Source organism: Eulemur rufifrons, chromosome 8 (assembly GCF_041146395.1).
Source record: "Eulemur rufifrons isolate Redbay chromosome 8, OSU_ERuf_1, whole genome shotgun sequence".
NCBI lineage: Eukaryota > Metazoa > Chordata > Mammalia > Primates > Lemuridae > Eulemur > Eulemur rufifrons.
This window is the reverse complement of record NC_090990.1, coordinates 98,754,858-98,769,530: the sequence shown is the minus strand read 5'-3', so window position 1 is coordinate 98,769,530 and position 14,673 is coordinate 98,754,858. Positions and strand designations below refer to the sequence as shown.

Here is a 14,673-nt window from a genome sequence, read left to right as displayed (position 1 = left end):
GCTGCAGAGCTTCACCAACCTGCCCTGCCCCCCTGTGCTGGTCTATGGAAAATTGTCTTCCATAAAGCGGTCCCTAGTGCCAAAAAGGTTGGAGACTGCTGAATTGTAGCTGCCTGCACCTGGAGACAATCCCCATCCTAGGCTTTCAGAAATTAAAGTCAGGAAATGAGGGGGGAGGGGTCACAGTGAAGAACAGTTCTAGACTTAGAGGTAAAAGACCTTAGTAGAGAAACTATTCTGCTCCTCTTGTAAGAGGAGAAGACCCTGGGAAGGGGGGCTGATGCAGGCAGGGCACCCAATAAATGATGCTGTCTTCCAGCAAGTAGGAGCATGATATCAGCGTGGTCCCTGACTCTGAAAAGAGGAGACATGTGGCAGAAGATCAGCTCCAAATCTGAATGCTGCATGTTTTGATCAAACAATAGTCACACATTCCCCAACTTGAACCCCCTAGCACCTCCTAATGATGAAGGGGGATCCTGGCCTGGCTGGGTTGCATGGATAAAGCCAGACTGGATGGGCTGGTGCCCTCGAGGAGAGGTCAAGAGACATGAAAGACCATAAAGTTAGTTACAGGATCATTGATAGTGCCCCAGGAAGAGTTCTGTCCCCACCATTAGAAAAAAGAGGGAGTGTGATATCACACAGGACAGAGGAGCCCCATATCACAAGCAAATGTTGTGATTTATCTTCTCCTTTCTCACCCTTGGGAGAGAGAATTTTCAAGGAGTTACACATATTTTTCCGAGAAGATGTAATGAGATGGAGAGAATTCTATTCACCAACATCCCAAAGAAGCCGAGCAAGGCTGACTAGCAAGAGGAAGACATGAGACAAGCAATGGCAGCAGAGAGGCTATACCCGCCTCCAAGGGGGGTGTGTCTGGTTGGAGGAGACACCTGCTGGGAGAAGTTGGCTTTGAAAGGAGACAGTGAGGGAGGTGCCAACAGTACGGAAGTGGCTGCGCAATGGAATTTCTTCCATGACAACCTCCAGATAATTTGGTAAAGTTATTAAGCTAATGAGATGATTGGCTCAAGTGGACCATTTTATTGGTATAAACATGGGGCAGACCTGAAACATCAGGAGGGATTTAGTAGTGGAGAAAGTGTGGGGAAGGGATTATGAAGGGTTAGGATTCAAAAATTACTGAAGACAGAGGATGGCTCGTGGGCTTTAAAAGTGAATTTCAGACCAAATTTAATGAAGTTGATATCTGAGTTACGAAAAGATGCTGGGTCAGGTGACCTCCCTATCCTTGGGACTGTTCTGTGATAAGGGCCCCCTTAATCAGTGGTGCATGCAGGGTTTCTGTGCTAGATAGAAACTCAAAATGTCCCTCTTAATGCAAGCTCCATGAGGCCACAGTACCATGAATCCATCCAGCCTTAGGCCCTGAGCTGATGCTCCTCTTCTCAGCCATGGCTGCTCCTCCTCCCACAGAAGAAAATCCCAGATAGGGATTTCTTTATGAGTCCTGTACGGAAATTGAATCAACAATTTCCCAGAACATTCTAAACAAACACTTCTTTGTCTCTCTCCTCATCCAGCCCCTCATGACTCTGATTAGCAAATGTCTCCTTTGACCTTTTCCTCCTGGTTTTAATTTTACTCAGTACAGAAAAGAATTCAATTTCTCCCTGAGACACTGTCACAGAATCTGTCTGTATCAGCTCAATCAGCTTTTTACACGTTCTCCAGTTCTGAACGTTCCCTGTGAGTCAAGTCTTGTCTTGTCTTGGGGCAGTTAGAAGGGGGTGGGGGGAGAAGGAGGGAATAGACAGGAAAGAAGGGAAGAGTCTTTTCCCTAGACAAAGCCCTCTTTATCAAAGCCAACAAATTAACTTGTAAGCAGATGCTCAAATCCACTAGTCATCAGGGAAATAAAGAGTGAAACAATATACCATTTTTTATGTATTAGTTGATAACCAGATTAATAATATACAGTATGGACAAGGCTGCAGAAAAATGGGAACTCTCACAGACTGTTGGTGGGAATATAAATGTGCACAGCCATTTTTGAGTACAATTTGACAGTATAGTAATGTTGTAAATGTACAATGCACTTTTATCTTGAAATTCTCTTTTCAGGGATATATCTAAACAGAAGCAATGCGATATGTATGAAAAAGAAACATGTTTAAGTGTGTTGTGGCTGAAACTGCTAGCTGCTTACCCACTATCAATCCCTTTCCTTCCTAACTGTGTATTTGGTTGTAGTGATGTGCCTAACTAACGATTTCCTTTCCCCAGACTCCCTTGTAAGAAAGGGAAGGCCAGTAAAATGGAAGCAGAACTCATTTGGTGGGACTTGAGGGAAAACTCTTCCCCGTCCACATCTTTTTTCTTCCTGGTGTCTGGAACTTGGACATGATGACAAGAGTTCCAGCAGCTATTCTGTGACCTTGAGAATAGAGACCACATGCTACGGAACAGAAAAACATATGGTGCCTAAGACATATGGTGCCAATGATGCTACATTGAGTCATCATTCCTGCCCTGCACTACTTCCCTACAGGGTTTTTTGAATACAAGAGAAAAAAAGCTCATAGTTTGTTTCGGTTACCATGACTGTGTCTCTCTCACTAGCAACCAAGTGTATTTCTAACTGACACAGATGTTTGTTGTAACATTGCTTTAAAACAGAAGAATGATTTAAATAGTCCAAATGACCTTAGCCTTCACCTTCGTGAGGCTTTCCAGATCCAATTCCAGTCTCAATACATGACCTTATATAGAACTTCTTTTTTTCCTAAGTAAACTAGGGTTTGGCCACAGTTCTACATATTCCTCTCAAGTTCCTGGAAAACCAAATTTGTAATGCAAATATTTTTAAACATCTGAAACAGAATCTATAAAGTAAACAGGAATCAGTAGGTACAAACTGTATATAAAACTCCAAATTATATCAACAAAAACAGGGAAATGGTAGAGGAAGAGAGAGAGACTTGTTCAGTTCTCATCTAACAGGGGAAAGTAAATGATAACATTCTTTTCATAGCATTGATGATTAGAGAAAAAATAGATTCAAACTATTTTTCTTTTTTGATTTACAGGACACTACTAGCAAAATTGAAAAATGAAATGTTTACCTTCAGGATCATTAGGGGCAGGGAAGGCAAAGGAAATAGAGTCTGTATTAGCGGTCTACAAACTTTTTATGACAGGGCTGTGAAAAATAAGTTAAAAGGTGGTAAGAAGGCAATTCCACCACATGTATATGAATTGATTTATGAATTTTACATTTTAAAGCATACACCAAAAAATAAACTCTTTACAAATATAAGATATGCATATGCATGAAATAAATAATATTTTATAATAATATCTTGCAGTTCATAATGGTCTCATATAACATTAGCTAATACCTCAAGGCTCAATATGCATTTAGAGTTAGGGTTATTATTATCATAGTAGAGGCAACTCCATATTTCATATGGTCTTATTGAACATTTTGAATTTAGGTGGTTTCTTGTCCAATTTAATTGGATCATCCATTCTACTTCATAATTTACTGCTGAAAAGGTGTGGGAGAAGGGTTGGTTCTACCTTTCTCTTATTGGTTTGTATTATGTGTCTTCAGTCTACAAATCAGAAGAAAAATATTTTTAAATATCTTTACCACTGTGTGTGGGTTAGTTAGATGATATCCCTACCCACTAGACAGCAATCATCTGAAATTAATCCAGGAGTTTGTGGGACACACTCAACCCTGGCCTTGGCGCCTTGTATTTTTCTCTTGGAGGAGTTCACACACACGGACTGTCTGACAAACAGAACAAACTGGGGTGCCAGGGAAAATCTATTAACATATTAGGAAGGGCTTATTTCTTTCTTATTGTGAATAGAAATGTTAATAGACATTTATTCTGTATTCTTCTTAGACAACAATCATCTCACATAACATTCTTTGGAAACTGCTACTTTATGTAGAAAAATAATGTTTTAAAAAATCTTACTTTAGGGCCGGGTGCAGTGGCTCACGCCTGTAATCCTAGCACTCTGGGAGGCCGAGGTGGGCGGATCGTTTGAGCTCAGGAGTTCGAGACCAGCCTGAGCAAGAGCGAGACCCCATCTCTACTAAAAATAGAAAGAAATTATATGGACAGTTAAAAAATATATATATAGAAAAAATTAGCCAGGCATGGTGGTGCATGCCTGTAGTCCCAGCTACTCGGGAGGCTGAGACAGGAGGATCGCTTGAGCCCAGGAGTTTGAGGTTGCTGTGAGCTAGGCTGATGCCACGGCACTCACTCTAGCCTGGGCAACAGAGTGAGACTCTGTCTCAAAAAAAAAAAAAAAAAAAAAAAAAAAAATCTTACTTTAAAATGCACAGAAAAACATATCCAGAGGAACTACACAAGAAAATTTATGATGGTTAGTTTTGTGAGGTGTGATAACAAGTGATTTTATTCTTCTGTATAATTTTCTATGTATTCCAACTTTTATATAATCAACATGAATTATTACTATGATCAGAAAAAACATCCCTATTTTGAAAAATGTGCATTTCATTTGCTTTATCAGGAGGGGTTCTAGTATGCACTGAAAGGATTGAAGAGGAAAGGCCATGACAGGAGGGAGGGTGGGGCAGAGCCAGGCAGAGGAGGAGCCAGGGTCTTACCTCAGTCACCAGGCGGCAATGGACTCCTCAGGCAGCAGCTGGCTCCCTACCCAGGTCCTCCTGCTTCAGATCAGCCTCCTTCTCGGTGAGTGGCAGAACAGGCAGGGCGCTCCAGGGTGGGTCTGAGGGAGAACAAGGAGTCAGGTGTGAGTGGCAGGCGGACAGGCAGCTGGGGCTTCCATGGTATCAGCCTCCTGATTCCCCAAGCATCTTTGAGGGTTAAGGGGGAGGAAAAGGAAGCTAGGGGATTTCTGAGATTCCTCCAAGTTACCAGCTTCCAGCACAGGAAAATCACTAGCAAACTCCAACTTCAAAAGACAGTTATTCACCCTGCTCTGCTTGGCTGCTGCAGCTGCGGCCAAGAGAGCAGTGTTTGGGCCTCCAGTTTCCTGTAGCTTTGGCAGAAACAATCTTTGCAGTCTCAGGCCCTTTTCCCCTATTCAGCCCCCAGCCTGATTCCCTTCTCTACTCCCAGGCTGAGGGTCCAGGACAGCCTTCTGCTGCCCGGTCTTTCAGCCATTCAGCAACATGCGAACTGCGCACCAACTAAAGGCGGGGGAGGTGGGCCCCTCCCTCTCCTTTGCTGGTGACTAGTTTTAATACAAGCTGCTCTATGGTAGCAGTGCGATGGTGGTGGTGCAGTGTGTACTGCAGATGCTGCCTTCTGTGAACCAGGCCCTGACTTGGTGTCCTGGCCGACAAACCCTTTTATGGTCTTAAGAAGGGCTCAGTTCTGCAGGTAGAACTACTGGGTCTCAACTCTGGTTCTGCCACATATTGGCTATAAAATCTTGGGCAAATCATATATTCCTTGGGGCAAGTTGCTTTACCCTTCTGAGCCTCAGTTTTCTTACCTGTAAAATGGATAGAATAATAGCTAAGTCTACATGGTACTGGGAGATTAAATGAAACAGTGCACATTCTGACCACTGTCTGGCATAGGGACATAACTTACCTATGTACGTGGTGTTATACTTTCCTATCCTGATGAAAAATTTACAAATGGACAGATAAAGGAAAAAAATAGTGTCATTTTCTTGTTTTATAATTGACAGTTTTATCATGATCCAATAGTTTAAAAACAGAAAAGATTTTCTTCTGGGAATCAAGGGGGTTGTGGGAACTTTTCTGTGCTCCCCATTCTCCTCTACCTCCTACACAATGGGGAACATTGTAGGCATTTAAAAAAAGTCAGTTCCCCCTAATAAATCAATAAGAGAAATACTACTGCCATTGTTGATAAATGAGCAAAAGATATGAACAGATGAAGCATAAAGAAAAAACAGATAAGATAAGTAAAAATGAAAGATAATCATCATCACAGGTAATCACACATGCAAATTAAGGAAACTGGATATCCTATTTTGCCTATCAAATTGATGGTGGTTCTTCTTTTTAATGAGAATATTTGGTATGGTGATAGAGCAGTGCAACAGGAATTCTCATACTGTAGGCATTTTTTTTTAATGAGTAAAAAGCTTCTTGATAGTCTATTTAATGTTGTCAGTAACATTTAAACATTTAAAATTTTTATACCCTTTTCCATGATAATTCCATTTCTGGGATTTAATCCCAAGGAACTAACTCATGACGCAGAAGGAGCTTATACACAAAGAAATTAATTTTGGTGTATTATAATAATTAAAAAATTGAAATCCCAAAACAGGCTGAATTATGTATAGTCACATTACAACTCTTTAAGATGGTGACAGTGACTGCTATTGGTAAGCAATTCTGGCAGGCTGGCTGACTTAGAAGGAAAGACAGGAATAAGCATGTGTTGAGCATCTGCCATATGCAAGATCTATGTTAGGAATGTTGCATGCAAGATCTCATCTATATTAGGGATGCTGCATGCATGATCTCATCTATAGTAAGGATGCTGCATGCGTGATCTCATGTTACCTGTGAGGCACGGGAGGATAATGAAGCAGGAGAGGCCAAGACAATGGAAGACCCCTACTCAGCACCAGGCACTGGAAAACAGGCTGAAATCTGGCTTTATCCATAAGGCTTCTTAAGTAGATGACATTACCCTCCTTTAGCATTTGAGGAAATCAAGGCTCAGGGAGGCCAATTAATTAACTTGCCTGAGATCATAGCACAGATAAGTAGCACAGTAGGATTCCAGTTGCTCCAAGACCATGTTCGGCCTAGATTGCAGAGAAGTGGAGACACAGGGTGTGAAGGCAGAGCTTTCTGAACTTTGCATTGTCCTCACCATCCTGGTCCTCCCCTACACACTCCCACATGCAGGGCTCTGACCCTCTTAATCAAGGGGCGAGGAGAACCTTCCCAAATGGCCCTTTACTATTTATTTATTTATTTATTTTTCCATTCCATTGATATTTGATTGATTGGTGAAGTCAGAATTTTCTAACAGTTCTTATATAAAATATTGGTCTCTGTTTATACATATATATATGTTTTAAAAGGTTACGTAGTTAAGTAATTTTGAAACATATGGCACATCATCTTCCTCCCCTGAAAAATTCTTATATCCATTGCTCTAATAAGGGCCCTAAGTAGCCAGAATTCCCATATTCTTTGAATGTGTAAAATAAAACATGTATCTATAAATTGTCATTTTTTAAAAGCACATAATAGTATAAAAAGGAAAACAATTACAGCCTCTAATCTCACTGTACAAATAATACAAATGAAATTACACACCATTAAAAACAATATTAAAACTATACACATGCATGGATAGAAAAGGCCCTTGACTATTTAAAAGAAATTACTCTTCTCTTACAACTCTGTCCCTCCCTTCCTACTCCAGCCTCTAGGAAAATTATTCCATTTACATTTCTTAATAGGGAAACAGCTGCTCCCTTAGTACCTCCCACTGGTAGTCTTCCCTTTCCCTTTTTCTTTTCTTTTTTTTTTTTTTTATTTCAGCATATTATGGGGGTACAAAAGTTTAGGTTACAGTATATTGCCCTTGCCCCCTCCCCACCCCCAGTCAGAGCTTCCCTTTCCCTTTTTCTACTCAAAAAATGCTGTTGTTTCCAGGTTTGGGTCGCGAAATCTGTGTGATCAGTGATCAGTTCAGGGGATCCCACTTTTGTACACCCCGACTCCCTTAAGATTCTAGTTACATCTAGGCTGGCTCCTCTGTGCTCCCAGAGCACCTCCACCCTTCTGCCACTACGGTGCCTGTCATTATTCTCAGAGAGCTGCGTAGATGGTAGAGCAAGGGGTACACAGGAAACCGCCTCTGCCTCCAGCACCCCTCTCATTTGTGTGTTGTTGGTTGCCCAACAACCACTGAGAGCCGGAAGTCCCTCAGATAAAGAGATGCAGCTGTTCCTGCCTTGCCAAGCCTTACCTGAATTCTAAGCAGATGCAAAACAGCCACACCCGGGCTGCCTGGCATCCCACGTAATAGCGGAGATGGCTGGGTTCCAGTGCTTCTACTCACAAAGTACTTTTCATCCCTTAAACATTAACAAAACAAAATTCTTTCGCGTAAACACATCTTGGATTAATGTAGATTCAGATAGTGCTGGTTTTATGATTAACTTATTTCTATTAAGAACTGAAGTTGACAGAACTAATGAGCAATTGTCCTTAAGATTTAAAGCATATGGCATCATATTATCATATTTAATCTTAATTTCTTCAATTTTGCAAGGAAAAAATTTTACGGATGTACATTTGGATGTGGCCTCAGGTGGGGCACAGGATGTGCTGGTGTACGAGAGACAGAATAAGAAGCAGCCATAACTGGCCTGCTCTTACCAGCCTGTCAGCCATTACTGGATTTGGTCCTTTTGTTCTATGTTTGCAGTTGGAAGAGAACTGGAAAATAGGAACTCTGGATCTTATAGGGAGTGTGGTACCAAGTTCTCTGTTGTGATTTTTCTCAATTTTCTTGTAAATTGGAACTCTATTTCCCTGTACATCATAGTAAAGAATCCTTTCGGTAGTCTGTGAAAAACACCTTAATAAATTTCTTTAAATCTAAATGGAAGAGAGGAGTGGGGGTGGGGTGGGGAGAGAAAGTGTGTGCATGCACACACAAACAGCTCTCAGATACACTCCAGACCACACGTATAACACAGAACTTAACTTTGCTGCTATGTGAAGCTGACTCAGTTTTTGGTCTCTGGAAATTCCCTCATTCCAACGTTTTCCTGAACTCTGACTGCTTGCCTTCCCTTTTTTTTTTTAATTAATTAATTAATTAATTTATTTTTTTATATTTTAAAAGATCATTTTTTTTTCTAACAGTATATCTTGTTAGATACAGTATGTCCTCATAATGTATACATTATTTCTTTTTTTTTTTTTTTTTTTATTTGTGGAATATAGTTCTTAAGGACAATTTTATTTTTTTTTTTTTATTTTTTTTTTTATTTTACAGAATCAAAGAGTCTAACAGTATATCTTGTTAGATACAGTATGTCCTCATAATGTATACATTATTTCTTGTACAATGATATGAAATAATATGGGAAATATTCATGATAAATTATTAAGTGAACAGTGCAAGTTAAAAACAATAGTTTCATATTTTTTTCCCCACCCCCCCTTTCCCGAGTCAGCACCTTCAAATGTTACCACTCCCCAAACGGTGCGCAATGCACCCATTGTGTAGGCATACCCCCATCCCCTCCCCCACCCCCCACCTCAGTCTAATGTCCAATTGGTGTCGTTTCCAGATTTGTATTTAGGTGATGATCAAGGAAACCAATTTTCTGGTGAGTACATGTGATGCTTGTTTTTCCATTCTTGGGATACTTCACTTAATATAATGGGTTCCAACTCTCTCCAGGAGAACCATAGAGATGTTGTATCTTCATCATTCCTTATAGCTGAGTAGTATTCCATGGTATACATATACCACCGTTTACTAATCCAATCATGTATTGATGGGCATTTGGGTTGTTTCCACATCTTTGCTATTGTGAATTGTGCTGCTATAAACATTTGGGTACACGTGCCTTTGTTACAGAATGACCTTTTTTCCTTTGGGTATATGCCCAGTAATGGGATTGCTGGGTCAAATGGCAGGTCTACTTGAATCTGTTTAAGATACCTCCATAATGCTTTCCACAGAGGTTGCACTAGTTTGCAGTCCCACCAGCAGTGTATTAGTGTTCCTGTCTCTCCACACCCACGCCAACATGTGTTGTTTTGGGTTTTTTTGATAAAGGCCATTCTCACTGGGGTTAAGTGATATCTCATTGTGGTTTTGATTTGCATTTCCCTGATGATTAGAGATGTTGAACACTTTTTCATATGTTTGTTAGCCATTTTTATATCTTCATTTGAAAAATTTCTATTCATGTCCTTTGCCCACTTTTTGATAGGGTTGCTTGATTTTTTCTTGCTGATTTTCCTGAGTTCTAAATAGATTCTTGTTATCAGTCCTTTATCTGATGTGTAGTATGCAAAAATTTTTTCCCATTCTGTAGGTGGTCTGTTTATTCTCTGGACTGTTTCTTTGGCTGGGCAGAAGCTTTTTAATTTAATCATGTCCCATTCATTTATTTTTGTTGCTGCTGTGATTGCCTTGGGGGTCTTCTTCATAAATTCTTTGCCTAGGCCAATGTCTGTAAGAGTCTTTCCTACATTTTCTTCTAGAATTCTGATTGTATCACGCCTAAGGTTTAAGTCTGTTATCCACCGTGATTTGATTTTTGTGAGAGGTGAAAGCTGTGGGTCCTGTTTCAGTCTTCTACAAGTGGCTAACCAATTCTCCCAGCACCATTTATTGAATAGGGATTCTTGTCCCCAGAGTATATTCTTTCCCGCTTTGTCGAAAATTAGGTGACTATATGAGGATGGTTCTATATTTGGATTTTCTGTTGTGTTCCACTGGTCTGTGTCCCTGCACTTGTGCCAATACCAGGCTGTTTTAAGAACCACGGCCTTGTAGTATAGTTTGAGGTCTGGCAAATTAATACCTCCCATTTTGTTTTTGTTGCTTAAAATTGCTTTTGCTATACGGGGTCTTCTTTGATTCCATACAAAGTGTATAATTATTTTCTCTATGTCTGTAAAGAATGATGTTGGTAATTTAATAGGGATTGCATTGAATCTGTAGATCACTTTGGGTAGTATAGACATTTTAACAATGTTGATTCTTCCGATCCACGAGCATGGTATATTTTTCCATCTATTTGCAAGTTCTGCTATTTCTTTTCTCAGTGTTTCATAGTTTTCCTTATAGAGGTCCTTTACCTCTTTAGTTAGGTATATACCTAGATATTTTATTTTCCTTGTTGCTATTTTGAAGGGTATTGAGTCTTTAATTTGGTTTTCCGATTGACTGTTATTGGCATATATAAATGCCTCTGATTTGTGTATATTAATTTTGTAGCCTGAGACTTTGCTGTATTCGTTAATCAATTCCAGGAGTCTCTTGGTTGAATCCTGGGGGTTTTCCAGATATAACATCATATCATCAGCAAAAAGTGAGAGTTTGATCTCTTCCTTCCCTATTTGGACTCCCTTGATTCTGCTCTCTTGCCTGATAGCTCTCGCAAGGACTTCCAATACTATGTTGAAAAGTAATGGAGACAATGGGCAGCCCTGTCTGGTTCCAGTTCTAAGTGGGAGTGCTTTCAGTTTTTCCCCATTCAGTATGATGTTGGCTGTGGGTTTGTCATATATGGCTTGTATCATTTTTAGGTAGGTTCCATCAATGCCTATTTTGTTAAGCGTTTTTATCATAAAAGGGTGTTGAATTTTGTCAAATGCTTTTTCTGCATCTAATGAGAGTATCATATGGTTTTTGTTTTTGCTTCTATTTATGTGGTGAATGACATTTATAGATTTACGTATGTTGAACCACCCCTGCATCTCGGGGATGAAGCCCACTTGGTCGTGGTGGATTACTTTTTTGATAAGTACTTGGATTCGATTTGCTAGTATTTTATTGAAAATTTTTGCATCTATATTCATGAGGGAAATTGGTCTGTAGTTCTCTATTTTTGTTGTGTCCTTTCCAGGTTTTGGTATTAATGTTATATTGGCTTGGTAGAACGTGTTGGGGAGAACTCCATCCTTCTCAATATTGGAGAATAGTTTATGTAGGATGGGCACCAGTTCTTCTTTGTATGTATGGTAAAATTCAGGTGTGAACCCATCTGGACCAGGGCTTTTCTTTTTGGGAAGGTTTTTTATTGCTGTTTCGATTTCATTTCTTGATATTGGTCTGTTCAGGTACTCTATTTCTTCCTGGTTGAGCCTGGGAAGACTATGTGTTTCTAAAAATTTGTCCATTTCCTCCACGTTCTCCAGTTTGTGTGCATAAAGATTTTTGTAGAATTCATAGATGATATCTTGTATCTCTGTAGCATCGGTTGTGATTTCTCCTTTCATGTTCCTAATGGAGGTTATGAGAGATTTTACTTTTGTGCTCTTGGTTAGTCTAGCCAGAGGTGTGTCTATTTTGTTTATCTTTTCAAAGAACCAACTTTTTGTTTTATTAATTTCCCTTATAGTTTCTTTGTTGTCCTTTTCATTTAGTTCTGATTTGATCTTAGTAATTTCTCGCCTTCTGCTGGGTTTGGGATCGTTCTGTTCTTCTTTCTCCAGTTCTTTGAGTCTATTCGTTAGGTTGTCTATTTGCATGTTTTCTGTCTTTTTGATATAGGCATTTATGGATATGAATTTTCCTCTCAGGACTGCTTTAGCTGCATCCCATAGATTTTGATAAGTTGTATCTCCATTGTCATTTAATTCAAAGAAATTTTTGATTTCCATCTTGATTTCTTCTTTTATAGAATAATTATTCAGGAGAAGGTTATTTAGCTTCCATGACTTTGAGTAAGAGTGAGGGTTTCTGTTTGTGATCATTGTTACTTTTATTCCGCTGTGATCTGAGAAGATGCATGGTATAATTTCTATTTTTTTGAATTTTTGAAGACATGATTTATGTCCTAGGACATGGTCAATCTTAGAGAATGTCCCGTGAGCTGATGAGAAGAATGTATATTCTGTGGACTTTGGGTAGAATGTCCTATAGATGTCAGCCATGCCCATTTGTTCTAGCATTCTATTGAGGTCCATTATGTCTTTGTTTATTTTCTGTTTAGAGGATCTGTCCTGTACTGTCAGTGGGGTGTTAAAGTCTCCAGCTATTACAGTATTGTTATCTATCGTTTGGTTGAGATCTAGTAGGGTTTGCTTTATGAATCTAGGTGCACCTAGGTTGGGTGCATATATATTGAGTATAGTCATGGCTTCTTGATGAATTGTGCCTTTAATCAGTATGTAGTAGCCATCTTTGTCTTTTATTATTTTTGTTGGTTTGAAAGCTAAGTTATTGGAAATTAAGATTGCCACACCAGCTTTCTTTTGGTTACCATTTGCTTGAAATATCGATTTCCATCCTTTTATTTTCAGTCTAAATGCATCTTTGCAGGTTAGGTGAGTTTCTTGAAGACAGCAGATACTTGGATTGTATTTTTTTATCCATTGGGCCAGTCTATGTCTCTTGAGCGGGGAGTTCAAGCCATTCACATTTATTGAGAAAACTGATAGGTGAGACAGTTTTTTGTTCAGCTTGTTGGGTAGAACTTCATTGTGATGTTTTCTCTCCTGGGCCATTGTGGTATCTGGAATTTCATCTTTAGCTCTTGAGTAGTTTTACATTCGTGGATCTTTCTTGTGCTGATCCGTGTATAATTCTCTTTTGAGTACTTCTTGGAGGGCTGGTCTTGTCTTGGTGAATTCCCTCAACCTTTGTTTATCTGAGAATGTCTTGATTTCTCCTTCGTATAGAAAACTTAGCTTAGCTGGGTAGAAGATTCTAGGCTGGGCATTATTCTGTTTCAGAAGCGTGAAAATGGGGCCCCAACCTCTTCTTGCTTGTAAGGTTTCAGCTGAGAAATCTGGCGTAATTCTGATGGGTTTTCCTTTGTAAGTTACTTGTTTCTTTCTCCTTACAGCTCGGAGAAGTGACTCTTTAGTGGATATTTTGGTCAGCCTGATGACTACGTGGCGTGGTGTTTTCCTATTTGCTATGAATCTCCCAGGGGTCCTTTGAGCTTCTTGAATCTGTATGTCTAGAGTATTGGCAAGGCCTGGAAAATTTTCCTCGATTATGTCTTCAAATAGCTTGTCCAACCCTTGCTTGTTATCTTCTTCACCCTCAGGAATGCCAATAACTCTCAAGTTAGGTTTCTTCACATAATCCCACATTTCTTGAAGTCTCAGATCATTTCTCTTACTTTTTCGATCTATCTCTGTGACTGACTTATTTAGTTGGAAGGAGTTATCTTCAATTTCTGAGATTCTTTCCTCTGTTTGATCTACCCTGCTCTTGAGACTTTCCACAGTGTTTTGTAGCTCTCTGAGTGAATTCTTCACTTCTAGGAGTTCAGTTTGGTTTTTCTTCAATATTTCAATTTCTTTAGTGAATTTTTCCTCCAAATCCTGTATTTTTTGTGTGTTTTCCTTGTGTTGTTTATCCATTGATTCTTGTATATTATTCAGCTTGTTTATAATCCATAATTGGAATTCTTCCTGTGATATGTTGGTGTTTTGAGTCTGGTTTGTGTCAAATGGTTGGGAGCTGGTATTTCTCTTTGGGGATGAGCTTTCCGTTTGATTCTTTTTGCTCTCCGTGTTTTTTCGCTGGGTCTTTCCCATCTAGATTTGTCGATGGATCTTTACTTATAGGTTTAGTCTGGTTAACAGGACTCTTTGTGCTCTATTCTTAGGCTGTGAAACAGTCTAGGTATGTTGCTTCTTTTGGCAAGAGGGGGAGACTGTTGTGTATTGTTCAGAGATTTTTCTGTTTCCGTTGGGGGACTGCTTCCGATGGGTCCAATCCTAGAGGAATGGAGTGATCCAGGACCGCTTTGGTGAGTTAGGACACTGTGTTGTGGTCTTTCAGAAGGCAGGCAGGGTCCACACTAATAGTAGACCGAAATTCTCTTTGTTTGTTTGTTTGTTTGTTTCCCTTTGGTTCTTCCTCTATAGGGGAGGTTTCTGACTCTATCTGCCGGCAAGATACTAGCTATGGGGAGAGGACGGTGACTTTGCTTGCTCAGCGCCCCAGTTGCTGTAGCTCCCACGGGCAAAAGTCT

At 39.7% G+C, this 14,673-nt stretch overlaps 1 protein-coding gene across 1 annotated transcript in view; it reads left to right on the top strand.

The window, feature by feature from the left end:
- The first annotated feature begins 4,657 nt into the window (after nt 1-4,657).
- Nucleotides 4,658-14,673, top strand: part of LOC138389895 (SLAM family member 9-like) — a 60,432-nt gene continuing 50,416 nt past the window's right edge. Inside the window, exon 1 of the mRNA XM_069478550.1 lies at nt 4,658-4,709. The gene's annotated coding sequence lies outside the window, so the exon portion shown is untranslated. The remainder of the gene's footprint in view (nt 4,710-14,673) is intronic.